This window comes from Callithrix jacchus, chromosome 12, assembly GCF_049354715.1.
Source record: "Callithrix jacchus isolate 240 chromosome 12, calJac240_pri, whole genome shotgun sequence".
NCBI classification, from domain to species: Eukaryota; Metazoa; Chordata; class Mammalia; order Primates; family Cebidae; genus Callithrix; species Callithrix jacchus.
In genome coordinates, this window is record NC_133513.1 from 40,749,452 (window position 1) to 40,765,820 (window position 16,369).

Sequence of the window (16,369 nt, forward strand, 5' to 3'; positions counted from 1 at the left end):
TGTGTACCTATGCAAGAATCCTGTATGATCTGCACATGTACTCCAGAATCTAAAATACAAAAAAAAAAAAAAAAAAAGATCCTGTCTGCCTGTTTTCAAGCAATGTCTACAGTTGAATAGCCTCTACATTGACCACCCTTGCTGAAGTTGTCTTAATTGACCTAGTAGCCAACTGACCTCATATTGTGGCACAGGCTCTGACTCCTTTTGCAATAGCCTATCTGCCCTGCTCCGATACTACAAACAGAACCCCCCACTCCACCCCCCGCCCACCCCAGCACGCTGGGGCCTCAGTAGGGCCTTAGAGGGCAGGCGTGGGTCAGTCGAGCACTCCTGGAGAACACAGTCCTTAGTGGTTCAGGATATGAGCATGGTTCAGAGCGCTGTTGGCATTAACAGCCTGGTCTTGGAGAGGGGCACACGCACAGGGTGGTGCACCGCCTGCAGGGAATTACAGCGGCGTCTGCGATGGGCTCTCAGTGCCCTGGAGGACCGGTAGAGGGAGGCACCGTCAGCCGGGGCCTGGCCGACAGAGGGCAGCCCAGGGCGAGGCTCCAGTGCGCAGGCTCGCGGGCGCAGGTGGGATTGGACCGCGACGAAGGCCGGTTGGCTCCGCGTGGGCCCAACTGGCGAGGTTGCTGGGGTTGCGGCCGGGCAGTTGGGGAGACCCGCAGGCCCAGGTGAGGAGAGGTGGCTGGGGGCCAGGTGGGCAGAGGGCGTAGGGGAGGCCGGGTGTGAAGAAGAAGATGCCGTTGGTGCACCGGGGGCCCAAGGCGTGGGTTGTGGCGTTGGCTCGGGAGGCTGCCCGGGAGAGCCTGGGCTATGAGGCAGTGCCGCTGCAACGCGAGGGCAGGACCCAGCCCTGGCCGTGTAATGCCAGCTGCACTGTGATGCGTGTCGGGGCACCTGTGCGTGACAGGACTGGGACAGGAACCCTGTGGCTCCGTGCCAGGGGAAGGCCGCCAGCTCCCTGAGGAGCAGGGATGTGGTATGATTGATAAGAAGCCATCATCAGGTGCTAAGATGGCCAAGAACTTCCCAATGACCCAAGGGCCGGTGGAGGTTGAGAGACCTAGAAAGAAAGAACATGAATTCATCAGTCCATTCAGCAGCTATTTTGAACGCCTCCTGTGTCCCAGACACTATTCAAGAAGCTCGGAATATCAATGAACATGATAGGCAAGGCCCTCATATTCCAGCCTTGACTCAAGGAAAACTGTAGGGTGTGGTAAGTTTCATTTTTGGAAATCATGGAATCAGTACTTATGTTTTGAATGTGTTAGGTTTGAGATGCCGAGTAGGTTTTTCCAACAGAAGACTTACAAAGAGCACAGCTGGGAAGAATTTTGCAGCGGACTCTGGCGACTTACCACCTACAGGTGCCATGAACATTTAGCACATTTGATTTTTCACATTACCTATTCATCCTTCTCTCCATTTATCAATTAATCAGTCAACTGGTAGATTTTTTTTTTAATGTGAAATATACACACATAAATCATCTAGTAGATATTTGGGTTGAGATATCAAATATGCTTTTTAGAAATGTAAATCTGAAGTCCTGGAGGATGTCGGACTAGAGTTGACCTTTGGAATCAACATCATATACTGTACATAGTATTTAAAATAGGAGATTGGTGAAGACATCTAGTTCAATAGTGTACACAAAGAAGAGAAGGGGAAGCCAAAAAAGGGAGGGAGGCAGTGTCAACCATGTTGAATGTTACTGTGTAAGATGACTTTGGCAATTAGAAGGATTTTAGTCATTTTGACAAGAACAACCTTAATGGAGAAGAGGGGCCTTAAGATTGGGTGGAGTTTTTTTTTTTTTTTCAAGATAGAAGAAAGCAGAATGTTTATATGCCAATGTGATTAAACTCATAAAAAGGAAAAACTGCTGCAGATGAAAGAGGGGAACATTGTAGAGGGTAGTTGTTGAATACCTGGGAAAGGAGGAGACCCTAAGCAGGTGGGTAGTTGGTTTTGAAATGAGCAGGGACACTTACTCTGTTGTAACCAGAGGGGAAGCTGAGATAACAGGTGCAGATACTGTTGGGGGTAGCATGAGAGTCTATCCGTATAAGCAGTCATCAGCTGAGAGGGAGGGCAGCAGGGGAGAGGAAAGTTGTGGGAACTTGGAGAACAGATGTGTGACAGAGTCCTAGAGAGGGTGAAAGTGGACTTGCACCCAATCCAATAGAGCCGGATTCCCAGGCAGTGCTGAGCACCCATTTGAGATGTGTAGTCCTGTATCTAAAGTGGTGCAAACCAGTGTGGTGATGTCGTGTTCAACTTTGGAAATGTCGAGAGGATTAAATGAAGTAATGCATGAAAAACATTTAATAGAGTGTCAGGCATCTGATGAATGTTAACAGTTTTTATTTGAGCCCTCATTTTGTTTTTCTTTTCTGTTTATACACATGTGACTGGGGAGGGCTGATAATTACCACCTGATAGGCTGTTCTGTGGCATGTTCTCCAATCACAGAGAACTACAGTTTGCAGCTACTCAGAAGTCTGGTTCTTGTTGTGGTTACATGTACACAGCCTGATAATTGAGACTGTTTGCCTTTTAGAGCCATTGTCCTGGACTGGTTGGGCTGGGATTTGTCACAGTGACTGTCCTTAAGTTTTTCTGAAAATCTCTTAGGACTGCATTTCATATTGGATCTGATGTATTAGTAATCTACAGAATCTGCAAATCTAAGATCGGCAGGAAAATTTTCTGTTTCATAGATTTTCATTTCTCCCTGACCATGTGAGCTGTATTAAAATACAAATGATAGTAATAATGGCTGACATTGACTTGAAATACCTTAGCTTGAGCTTGGCTATAATGAATACATTTTAAACAATCCTGCCAACTCCATTTTGCCCACCCTGAGCTATGTTTGCCCACCCTGAGTTATATAGGGCATTCTGTTCTGAAAGCTTGTGGTCTGAGACACCTGGCATCTTTGTAACCAATTTTCTGAGAAACAGGGCCCACCAGCCCTGTACATACTGTATCTGCAACTGTGTAACTGCTACCCCACACTGCTACCCCACATCCTGAGTAAAAAAATAATTTTAAATAGAACTTTTTGTTAGGCCCCCCCTTCTCCCTAAGTTCCTCCTTCTGCTTCTGTAATAATCTGCTTACCACCCCCGACCCTAAACTGGTATAAAAATGTAGACCACCCTTTGTTCTTGGCTAAGAGGTTTGAGCTTTAGCTGACTCTCGGATGCCAGCATAAAGATGGACTCTCAACAAACTCAGTGCGTGGTGCTTCTGTTTAAACTCGCTCGAGTATAACAGACTGAGCTCTTAAAAGTGACGAGCGCTTATCTAAGCAAATCTCATGCATAATCTTGTTTAATCGCCACTTCAGCTCTACAAGGCAGGTACCATTATTATCCTGATTTTTCAGATGCAAAAGTAGGCTCCAAGAGGTTAAGTAACTTGCCCAAGTTACACATACCCTGACCTCCTGTTTCTACTGCAGACATTAACCTTTTTTTTTTTTTTTTAATTGCTTGGTCTTCACTCATCTGCATTGCAGTGGAGTACTTGAAGTTGATGGACTCCAAAGCCAGATTATCTGGTTTCAGAAAACTGCCACTTATTAGCTATGAGACTTTGAATAAATTATCTAACTTCTGTGTGCCTTTGTTTCTTTTTGACAAAATGGAAATAATAGTAGTACCTGCCTGATAGGGCTATTATCATTGCAATTGAGAATCACGTGAGTTAATATATTTACTATGTCTAACATAGTGCCTGGTTGTTTAGATGCTACTATTATTGTCTGCCTGGTAGTACCACCAAGGTGTTATGTATACTGATTGGTTTGATCTATCAAAATAATTTGGCAGGGTGCGTTGGCTCACGCCTGTAATCCCAGCAGTTTGGGAGGCCAAGGTGGGTGGGTCACAAGGACAGGAGTTCAAGACTAGCCTGGCAAACATAGTGAAACCCCGTCTCTGTTAAAAATACAAAAATATTAGCTGGGTGTGGTGTGGTGGTGGGTGCCTGTAATCCAAGCTACTTGGGAAGCCGAGGCAAGAGAATCACTTGAACCTGGGAGGTGGAGGTTGAGTGAGTGGAGATGGTGCCACCATACTCCAGCCTGTGCAACAGTATGAGACTCCGTTTCAAAAAAAAGAAAAATTCTCCAAGTGTCCTGTTATTGCGTCTAAGTAGAGTTTTAAAATTGCAGTGCACTATATTACTTCCACCTCAAGGATCACTCTTGTTTCCTCTGAGTTCATCTCTCTGAGGGAAACAAATAGATAATAGTTTGTTTCTAGGTGCAGAAAACAACTCAGATTTCATGTAGACTCACTTGATCAATGGAGTTCATTTCATTAATCCTGACATTACTTACTACTTAGCGAAGGGGAATAAGGCTTAGGGAGTAATGTGATTCCATGTTGCTTTTCCCAGATGAGCAGCCCATTTAGAGGAATTGGGTTAGAAAGACCAATGGACTACGTAGCCACTATTAGGCATAGCATATGGTAAGTGATGTGGATCAGTGGGCTGCACATAAAAGTGTTCTGAAAAGATCTGTAATGTCTTTGGAGTTACCGTGATGTGTTGTGTCAGATACTGATTAAAAGTGACTGGTAGGCTTGGCATTTGAGACCAGTGAAAGTTCTAAATGATCTTTGCAGATATATAACATGGAGAGTAAATGTATGATATAAAGTAATGGTTCCCAGTGAGTTTGCATCAGAATCACCAGTGTGCAGCTTTATGAAGATTTGCAGAATGACAGGCTCCACTTCCATAGATTCTGAATCAGTAAGTCTCGATAGGGTTCTGGAATGAATCTGTTTTCATAAGAGCTCCCCAAGTGACTCTGATGTGCAGTTAGCATGGGATATTGTTAGTGCAAATCAGTGCTTTTAAGCCCTGACCATGTTTTGCAATTACCTTTCAATCAGCTTTTTTTTTTTTTTAAGTATTGATGTTCTGGAGCCACCCCAGGGATTCTGATTTAATTTGACCTGGGTTAGGTCTGGACAATGGTGTATTTAAAGAAAAAAAATTCTCAGGTGATTCTAATATGCAGCTAGGTTTGAGAATCACTGCCATAGTCAGCTAGATTTCCCGCCATAGTTTATTTGCTCCTGAAAATTTAAAATAAACCTGGCTTCAGGCAGCACTTTACCACCAGGAAAGTGGAAACATGAGCATTTCTGAACTTCCCCAATGTAAATGTTCAATATGATAATCAGGTAACAATTAAAAATGTGAATTGCTGACAAAATTAGCATTTCTTACACTAAGCTATGAAGATTTGATCAAGTTTCCCCTGAGGATGAGAATTTACATTTCCTGAGAGCTTCATGTAGAATCTCAATATTTCAGCAACTCTGGGAGGTATGTATAATTCCCATTTTGTAGATGAGAATTTTGAGGCTAAGGGAGTTTGAGGTTAAGTAGCTTGCACACTCAGTTGTGTGTATTTCCAAGATCTAGGTTCCATTTTCTCAGTGATTCTCAACTTTGAGTGCACACTGGGGTCACCTGAGGAACTTTAAAATAATAGGTGCTTGGCTGGGTGTGGTGGCTCATGCCTGTAATCCCAGCAGCACTTTGGGAGGCTGAGGTGGGTGGGTCATGAGGTCAAGAGATTGAGACCATCCTGGCCAACATGGTGAAACCCCATCTCTACCGAAAATACAAAAATTAGCTGGGTGTGATGGTGCACGCCCGTAGTCCCAGCTACTTGGGAGACTGAGGCAGGAGAATCAGTGGAATGTGGGAAGCGGTTGCAATGATCTGAGATTACGCCACTGCACTCCAGCCTTGGCAACAGAGCGAGACTGTCTCGATTACCAGTGCTGATGTTCCATTCTCAGACATTCTGATTTTGTTGATCTTGTGTGGCCTGGAATTGGGATTTTGCAAAGCTCTCTAGCTAATTCTAATGTGCAGCCGAAATTGGGAATCTTGTGTTGTACCATACAGCTTCCTAGTGGTCTAAATTAATTTTCTCTTATGCACGTAGATTGCCCCTCTGTAGACTGCTGTGACTGGGTTCCTTGTCTTCGTACATTCACTTATAGATATCTTAGTGTCTTTTCTTTCCACTCCTTCCTGACTTTTAACAAATATGTAAAGATTGCCATACGCTGTTCTTGGTTCCAGAATGACACAGTGATGACAGGACAGACCAACTTGCCAGCCTCATAGTACTTATATGGGGGAAGATAGACAATAAACATGTGAGAAGGTACATATGGACTTATATATGTAAGCAGATTTTAAAGTAATACAAAGTGCTTTTGGGAAAAATAAAGCAGGATGATAAGTAGTGATCCCAGCAGCAATGCATGAGATTCTATTTGCTCCACATTCTCACTAGAACCACTTTGTATTGGTTCGTGTGTGTGTGTGTGCTTGATTTTACCGTTTTTAATAGGTATATAGTAATATTTCATTATGGTTTTCCTTTACATTTTTATATTGGCCATTTGTGTTAAGCATCTTTTCATGTGTTTATTTGCCATCTGTGTGTCTTCTTTGGTGAAGTGTCTCTTGATACTTTTGACACATCTATTGACTGTTATTTAAACGTGAGTTGTTCTCTTTTTGAGTCATAAGGGTCTGTATATTTGGGATGAAAAGCCTTTCTCAGATGTGTGTTTTGCAGATATCTTCTCACAGACTATGGCTTGACTTTGCATTTTCTTAAATACTGTCTTTTGAAGAGCAAAAGATTTTAATTTTTTTGAAGTCAAGTTATCAATTATTTCTTTTGTGGTTTGTGCTTAGTGTCTTAAGAAATTTTTGCATAATCCAGTGTCACAAAAGTTTTCCCTTAAGTTTTCATCTAGAAGTTTTATAAGTTTAGAGTTTGCATTTTGGTCTGTCATCTATTTTGAGTTGATTTTTATACATAATATGAATATGGGGCGAAGTTCATAATTCTGTATATGGATGTCTCATTTTCCCAACACGTTTGTTGAAAGCACTATCCTATCCCATTATATCATCTTGGCACCTTTCCTTTCCTAAATCAATTGTTGCTATGTGTGAATTATTTCTAATCTCTCTGTTCTTTCCTGCTGAGCTATATGTCTATTCTTATACCAGTACCACTCCTGTTTCCTCTGCTTTTTCTCCTCCATGCTTCTTCTCCTTCTTTTTATTCTTTTTCTTAGTGGTTACTCTAGGCTATATAAGTTTGTCACGGTCTACCTTCAAATAATATATCATTTTACATATAATGTAATATATACCTTGCAACAGTGTGCTTCCATTATTTCCCACCCAGACTTTGTGCTATGATTGCCATGTATTTTATGTCTACATATCTTATAAATGCCACCATTTAATTGTCATTATTTTTGCTTTAGATGATTATCTTTTTAAATTCTTGTTCTCTTCACTCTTAAAAATCTTATTTTATAGACTGCTTTTAGAACAGTTTTATGAAAAAATTGAGCAGATATTACAGAAAGTTATCCTATGACTCCTCAGCCCCACAGTTTTCCCTGTTATTAATATGTTGCATTTGTTTGGTACATTTGTTATAGATAATAAACCAATATCTATAGATTAGTATTAACTGAAGTCTCTAGTTTACATTAGGGTTCACTAGTTTTATTGTACATATTTATAGTTTTTGACAAATGTATAATGTCATGTATCCACAATTATAGTATCATGCAAAATAGTTATGTTGCCCTAAAAGTCTTCTGTGCTTCATCTATTCATTATTTCACTTCAACTTCTGAACCCCTACTAACCACTGATTTTTTTGTTGTCTTAAAAGCTTTGCATTTTCTACAGTGTCATGTAGTTGAAATTATGTAGTATATAGCCTTTCAAATTGGCTTCTTTTCTTTAGAAACTTTAAGGTTTCTCCATATCTTATTATAGCTTGATAGTTTATTGTTTATCATTATATAGATGTTCCTTGAAAGGGCTGTATATGCAAAATAACCCCCAAATATAGAAGGAGCCAAGAAATCAAAGAATGAGGCAAACATATCTAGTTTGTTGGCAGAGGGTGATATTTAGGGGGAAATTTTGGACAGAAGTGTGTTCTCAGGCAGCAGTAAGACATGTTGACGTTCGCACCATTACTCTCCAGACTCAGGGCTTACATATCATGGGAAAGGGGTATATACAGGCTCCATAGACAATTAAAGACAACCCTTGAGAACAGGCAAGATTGCAGTATGCATTATTGCCTGTAATTTTTATGATAACATCAAGGTTGACATGTTCTTACACTATGGATAGGAAATAAGGTAGGAATCAAGGAGGCGTTTCCATGACTGGGGTTCATCAGAAGTCAGAATAGTGGATTAACATCCAAAATGGAGTAACTTTTGTCTCCACAATGGATGTATCACAGTTTATTCAAATTATGGTTACATCTTGGTTGCTTCCAGTTTTGGGTGATTATGAGTTAAGCAGCTATACACATTTGAATGCAGGTTTTGTATGGATGTAAGTTTTCAGGTTAATTAGGTGAATACCTAAGAGTACAGTTGCTGAATCACATGCCAATACTATGTGTAACTTTGAAAGAATTTGTTAAAGTGTCTTTAAAGTGGCTGTATCAGTTTGCATTCCCACTGACAATGAATGAGTGTTCCTGTTGCTCCATATACTCATCAGCATTTGCTATTGTCAGTTTTTTGGGATTTAGCCATTCTAATAAGTACGTAGTATTACCTCATTATTTTAGTTTGTAATTTCAATAAGAACTTATAGAGGTGGCAAATAAGCATGTGAAAAAGATGCTCAACATCATAAGTTCTCTGATGAGGTGTCAATTTAGGTATTTTGCCCACTTTATTTTTTGTTTCTTTTCCTTTTATAAAAAAAAATTCAATAGTTTTTGGAGAACAGGTGGTTTTTTTGTTACAGAGATAAGTTTCTTAGTGGTAACTTCTGAAATTTTGGTGCACCCACCACCTGAGCAGTGTACACTTTACCCAATGTGTATTACTTTATCCCTTACCCCACATTCCAACTTCCCTTCAAGTCCCCAAAGTCCATTATATCGTTTATTCCTTTTCATCCTCGGCTTAGCTCCCATTTTTAAGTGAGAATATATGATACTTGGTTTTCCATTCCTGAGTTATTTCACTTAGAATAATGGTCTCCAACTCCACTCAGGTTGCTACAAATGCCATTATTCTGTTCCGTTTTATGGCTGAGTAGTATTCCATGGTGTGTGTGTGTGTGTGTGTGTGTGTGTGTGTATATATCACATTTTATTTACTCGTTGGTTGATGGGTATGGGTGTTTAGACTGGTTCTTTATTTTTGCAATGGTGAATTATGTTGCTTTAAACATGGCTGTGCACATGTCTTTTTCATATAATGACTTCTTTTACTCTAAGTAGATACCCAGTAGTGGGATTGCTGGATAAATGGTTATACTTATAGTTCTTTAGGGACTCTTCATACTGTTTTCCATAGTGGTTGTACTGGTTTACATTCCTGCCAGCAGTACAAAAGTGTTCCTTTTTACCACATCCATGCCAACGTGTATTATTTTTTATTTTTTGATTATTGCCTTTCTTGTAGGAATAAAGTATCTCATTATAGCTTTGATTTGCATTTTCCTGATAATTAGTTATGTTGAGCATCTTTTCATATGTTTGTTGGCTCTTTGTATATCTTCTTTTGAGAATTATCTATTCACGTCCTTTGCCTACTTTTTGACTTTTTTGTTTTTTCCCTTGCTGATTTGTTTGAGTTCTTGTAGATTCTGGAAATTTGTCCTTTGTTGAATGCATAGTTTGTGAATATTTTCTCTTATTCTGTGGGTTGTTTGTTTACTCTGCTGATTATTTTTGTGGTGCAGAAGCTTTTTAGGTTCATCAGGTTCCATCTATTTATTTTTGTTTTTATTGTATTTGCTTTGGGTTCTTGGTCATGAAGTATTTGCCTAAGCCAATATCTAGAAGAGTTTTGCCAATGTTATCTTCTAGAATTTTTATGGCTTTAGGTCTTTAGATTTAAGTCTCTGATCCATCTCGAGTTGATTTTTGTATAAGGTGAGAGATGAGGATCCAGTTTCATTCTTCTGCTTGTGACTTTATCCCAGCACTGTAAAGTGGGGAAATGACACTTTTCCCACTGGTAAATAACAGAATTTGTTGAACAGGGGGTCCTTTTCTGACATTATGTTTTTGCTTGCTTTGTCAAAGATCAGTTAGCTGTATTTAGCTTTATTTCTAGGTTCTCTATTCTGTTCCATTGGTCTACATGGAAGACCACTGGAACTGTATTTAGCTTTATTTCTAGGCTGTATTTAGCTTTATTTCTAGGTTCTCTATTCTGTTACATTGATCTGCATGGTCTACATTGGTTCCATTGGCCTATTTTTATACCAGTACCATGCTGTTTTGGTAACTATAGCCTTGTAGTATAGTTTGAAGTGGGATAATATGATGCCTCTAGATTTGTTTTTTGGTTAATCTTGCTTTGGTTATGTGGGTTCTTTTTTGGTTTCATATGAATTTTAGGATTTTTTTTCTAGTTCTGTGAAGAATGATGATGGTACTTTGATAGGAATTGCATTGAATCTGTAGATTGCTCTAGGAAGTTTAGTGATTTTCACAATATTGATTTTACCCATCCATGAAATGGTACCTCCATTTGTTTGTGTCATCACTGTTTCCTTTCACCAGTATTTTGTAGTTTTCCTTGTAGAGATCTTTCCCCTCCTTAGTTAGGTATATTACTAATTATTTTATTTTTATTTTTATTTTTCCAAATGTTGTAAAAGGGATTGCATTCTTGATTTGTTTCTCAGCTTGGTTATTGTTGTGGTGTAGTAGCGCTACTGATTTGTGTACCTTGATTTTGTGTCTTGAAACTTACTGAATTTATCAGATCTATGAGCTTTTTGGATGAGTTTTTAGGGATTTCTAGGTATACAGTCATATCATTGGTGAATAGTGACAGTTTGACTTCCTCTTTACCAATTTGGATGCCCTTTATTTTTTTTGTCTGATTATTCTGACTAGGACATCCAGTGCTATGTTGAATAGAGGTTGTGAAAGTGGGTGTCCTCGTCTTGCTCCAGTTCTCAGGGGGAATGCTTTTAACTTTTCCCTGTTCAGTATAATGTTGGTTGTGGGTTTGTCATAGAGGGTTTTTATTACCTTAAGGTATATTTTTTCTATGCCAGTTTTGCTGAGGGATGCTGGATTTTGTCAAATGCTTTTTCTGTATCTATTGAGATAATCATGTGATTTTTTTTTGTTTTTAATTCTATTTATGCGATATATCACATTTATCTTCTTGTATATGTTAAACTATCCCTGCACCCTTGATATTAAACCCATTTGATCATGACATATCATCTTTTTGATATGCTGTTGGATTCACTTAGCTAATATTTTATTGAGGTTTTCTGCATCTATGTTCCTCAGGGGTATTGGTTTATAGTTCTCTTTTTTTTTTTATGTCCTTTTCTGGTTTGGGCTTCACATAATGATTTAGGGAGAATTATCTTTCCCTGTCTTTTGGAACAGTTTCAATAAGATTGGTACCAACTATTCTTTGAATATCTGATAAAATACAGCCAGTAATCCATCTGGTCTGGGGTTTTTGTTGTTGTTGTTGGCCTTTTAAAAAAATTATTGGTCTGTTCAGTTTGTATTTCTTCATTTAATCTGGGAGGGCTATATATTTCCAGGAATTTATTTATCTACTCTAGATTTTTTAGTTTGTGTGCATAAAGGTGTTAATAGTAGCCTGGAATGAGCTTTTGTATTTCTGTATTATCTGTTTTAATATCCTGTTTCATTTCTTATCGAGTTTATTTGGATCTTCTCTCTTGGTTAATTTAGCTAATGGTCTATCAGTTTTGTTGATCTTTTCAAAGAACCAGCTGTTTGTTTCATTTATCTTTTGTATTTTTTGTTTCAATTTTGTTTAGTTCTGCTTTGATCTTTGTTATTTCTTTTATTCTGGTTGGCTTGTGTTTAGTTTGTTCTTATTTCTCTAGTTTCTTGAGGTGTGGCCTTATATTGTTTGTGCTCTTTCAGACTTTTTGATGTAGGCATTTAATGCAATGAACTTTCCTCTTAGCATTGCTTTTGCTGTATCCTAGAGGTTTTGATAATTTATTTCACTATTTTTGTTCAACTCAAATAATTTTTAATTTCTGTCGTGATTTCATTGTTGACCCAAAGATCATTCAGGAGCAGATTAATTAATTAATTAATTGATTTCCATGTATTTGTATAGTGTCAAGGGTTCCTTTTGGAGTTAATTTCCAGTTTTGTTCCACTGGGGTCTTAAAGAATACTTATATAATTTTGATTTTATGAATTTATTGATTCTTTTTGGTAAACTATTATATGATCTATCTTGGAGAATGTTCCATGTGCTGAAGAAAATATTGCATATTCTGCATTTCTTGGGTAGAATATTCTGTAAGTATCTTTTAAGTTCGTTTGCTCAAGAGTGTAGCTTAAGCCCATTATTTCTTTGCTGACTCTCTTGATGACCTGTGTAGTGCTGTCAGTGGAGTATTGAACTTCCTCAATATTATTGTGTTGCCATCTGTCTCATTTCTTAGGTGTAGCAGCAATTGTTTTATAAATTTTGTGAGCTCCAGTGTTGGGTGTATATGTTTTTAGGATTGTGATGTTTGCCTGTTGGACTAATCCTTTTATGTGAGACCTTATGTGTTAGGTGAGTCTCTTAAAGGCAGCAAATATTTGGCTGGTGGATTTTTATCCATTCTGCCATTCTGTATCTTTTAAGTGGAGCATTTTGGCCATTTACATTCAATGCTAGTATTGAGGTGTGAGGTATTGTTTTATTCATCATGCTAGTTATTGTCTTAATACCTTTTTTGTTGTGTTATTGTTTTATAGGCTCTGTGAGATTTGTGCTTTCAGGAGGTTCTATTTTGGTGTATTTTGAGTTTTTTTTCAAGGTTTAAAACTCCTTTAAGCATTTCTTGTAGTGCTGGCTTATTAGTGGCACATTCTATCAGCATTTGTTTATCTAAAAAAGATTTTAATCTCTCCCTCATTTATGAAGCTTAGTTTTGCTGAATGCAAATTCTTGGCTGACAATTATTTTGTTTCAGGAGACTAAAGATAGGACTCTTTTCCCTTCTGGCTTATAAGGTTTCTGCTAAATCTGCTGTTAATCTGGTAAATTTTTCTTTATAGGAGATTTCATGCTTTTGTCTCACAGCTCAAGATTCTTTTTTCGCCTTGACTTCACATAACCTGATGACTGTGCCTAGGTGATTATCTTTTTTGCAATGCATTTCTCACATGTTTTTTGAGCTTCTTGTATTTGGATGTCTAGATCTCTAAAAAGGCCAGGGAAGTTTTCCTCAATTATTCTCTCAAATAAGTTTTCCAAACTTTTAGATTTCTCTTTATCCTCAGGAACATCAATTAGTCTTAGTCTGGTCATTTAACATTATCCCACATTTCTTGGAGCTTTGTTCATTTTTTAAAATTCTTTTTTTTTGTCTTTGTCTGATTATGTTAATTCAAAAGCCTTGTCTTAGAGTTCTGAAGTTCTTTCTTCTATTTATTCTAGTCTATTTTTCAAACTTCCCACTGATTTTTGTATTTCTCTAAGAGTATCTTTCATTTTCAGAAGTTGTTGTGTTTTTTTTCTTTGTGATATCTATTTCTCTGGAGAATTTTTCATTTATATACTGTATTTTTAAAAAATTTCTTTAAGTGTTTTTTTTTTTTAACTTTTCTCTGGTATCTCCTTGAGTAGCTTAATAGTCAACCTTCTGAATTCTTTATGTGGCACTTCAAGGATTTCTTTTTGGCTAGAGAACTGGTGTGATCTTTTGTGGGTGTAAGAGAATCTTGTTCTGTCTTATTACTACAATTACTTTTCTGGTTCTTTCTCATTTGAGTAGACTATTTCAGTAGAGAGGTCTGAAACTCAAGGCCTGCTGTTCAGATTCTCTTGTCCCACGGAGTGATCCCTTGATGTGGTGTTCTCCCCATTCCCTCAGGGATGAGACTTCCTGAGAGCTGGACTACAATACTTGTTATTGCTCTTCTGAGTCTAGCCACCCAGCAGGGCTACCAGGCTCTGGACTGGTGCTGGGGGATGTCTGCAAAGAGTCCTGTGCTGTGATCCATCTTCAGGTTCCCCCACCATGGATACCAGCATCTTCTCTGGTAGAGGTGGCAGGAAAGTGAAGTAGACTCTGAGAGTCCTTGGTCGTAGATAAGTTTAGTGTGCTGGCTTTCTTGAATGCTGGTTATGCTACAGTGAGGTTGTCATGCCGATATACTTAGGACCTCTGGTTAGCCAGGATGTTGCAGGTAGTGGAATTAGGTGTTGACTTCTTCCTGAGATTAGGATTATTCTGTTGTGTTGCTGTAATGGCCTGAGTTGGTTGGCCTCTATCTAGGAGGTGGAGCTTTCAGGAGAGCACCAGCTGTGCTAGTAGTAGGGGACTCTAAGTCTGCCCTAAGATGGCCAGGGTAACTATTTTGTTTTCTCAGGTGGTGGGGGCTGTGGGTGGGGGATAATGCTTCCCAGAGTTTCTATGTTTTGTGTTCAACTACCGGGGCGGGTAGGGAATGCCATCAGGTGGCAGCATGGTCTGGGCTCAGATTCTCCTTGGGCAGGGTTTGCTGAGGCCACTGTGGGGGATGGGGTTGGTTCTCAGGTCAATGGGGTGATGTTCCATGAGGGATCTTGGCCCCCTCTGTTGTATTATATAGTTCACCAGGGAAGTCGGGGATAGCCAGTAGCAAGAGGCCTGACTCAGCTCCCATGCAGCTGGTGAGGCCACATATCATGCAGTGCCCCACTCAGACCTTGCACCTGCTCAGTTGGTGGCAGTTCCTGTGCTCCTGCACTTGCTTATATCTGCAGCAGGTCCTCCTTGTTCCTTGGACTCCACTCAGGAAAATTTGTGCCCAGTCGAAACTACTACCAATTTCATCTGGCAGTGTTCTTCACTCTGCAGCCCTTCTGCAATTCTGCTTGTTGTCTTCCTCAAGGGTTTTGGTGAGGTATAGTCAGGGATGGCTTCCCTGTGCTTGAGCTGGGGACTGGGAGTGCGTACAAGGCACTTCCTGCTACTTCTACTTTTATGTTTTGTGTGACTCCCTAAATTCCTTCCATCTTTAGGTAAGGTTAAATTCTGCTGTGATCTGGATTTTCAGATTCCCAGTAGGGATTGTGTTTGGAATTAGGTTTTCTCCCTTTAACAGTTTGGGAACTCACAGTTTTTCTCCTGTTTCACAGAATTTGCAGTGGCATGCCTGTTTTGCCAATTTTTAAATAAAGTTGTTTGTTTTCTCATTGTTGAGCTTTAAGGATCTTTGTATATTTTTTAATTAGAAATTCCCTATCAGATATGTGTTTTTCAAACATTTTTTTCTGGTCTGTAGCTTGTCTTTTTACTCTCTTAATAGTGTATTTTGCAGAAAAGAAGTTTTAAATTTTTTTTTTTTTTTGAGACGGAGTTTTGCTCTTGTTACCCAGGCTGGAGTGCAATGGCGTGATCTCGGCTCACCACAACCTCTGCCTCCTGGGTTCAGGCAATTCTCCTGCCTCAGCCTCCTGAGTAGCTGGGATTGCAGGCACGCGCCACCATGCCCAGCTAATTTTTTGTATTTTTAGTAGAGACGGGGTTTCACCATGTTGACCAGGATGGTCTCGATCTCTTGACCTCGTGATCTACCCTCCTCAGCCTCCCAAAGTGCTGGGATTACGGCGTGAGCCACCATGCCTGGCCAGAAGTTTTTAATTTTAATGAAGTCCAACTTATCAGCTTTGTTACATGGATTATTTTTTGTTGTTGTATTTAAAAACTCATTGTGAAAACCAAGATCACCTGGATTTTCTCTTGGATTATTGATGTGTGGTTGAATTTTATACCCTAAGAGAATATTTTGAAGTTCTAACCCCAGGTACCTACGAATCCAACCTTATTTAGAAATAGGGCCTTTGCAGATGTAAGCTGAGGTCCTAATGCAATGACTGGTGTCCCTGTGAAACAAGGGAAATTTGGACACAGACAGAGGGAGAAATTCATGTGACAGCACAGGCTGAAATTGGAGTGGGATGTCTAAACCAGGGAACATCAAAGATTGCTGAAACCACCAAAAGTTAGGAAGAGACAAGGAAGCATCCTTCCCTGGGGCCTAAGAGAGGGCATGGCCTTGCCACCACCTTACCTTCAGACTTCTGCCCCCAGAACTGTGAGAGAATACATTTCTGATTTTTATAAGCCATCCATTTGTGGCAATTTGTTATGGCAGCCATAGGACATGAATACATATTTTGATACCAGGAAGTCTTTTTCTGTTGTAATGAGTACCTAAAAACATGGAAGTAGCTTTGGAATTGTGTAGAGACTGGAAGAATTTTAATATGAAAAGCCTAGACTG

The 16,369-nt window shown here is 39.3% G+C and overlaps 1 protein-coding gene across 33 annotated transcripts in view; it reads left to right on the forward strand.

The window, feature by feature from the left end:
* The first annotated feature begins 604 nt into the window (after positions 1-604).
* The window catches only part of PTPN20 (protein tyrosine phosphatase non-receptor type 20), a 103,820-nt gene continuing 88,055 nt past the window's right edge, over positions 605-16,369 (forward strand). For 29 of the 33 annotated variants that reach the window (XM_035267763.2, XM_035267768.2, XM_054242865.2 and 26 more), the window contains exon 1: positions 605-680. The gene's annotated coding sequence lies outside the window, so the exon portion shown is untranslated. Of the gene's footprint in view, positions 681-1,104; positions 1,229-6,143; positions 6,224-16,369 lie in introns of those variants that run through there. The other 4 variants (XM_054242862.2, XM_054242857.2, XM_078343969.1 and 1 more) reach the window with 3 other exon arrangements.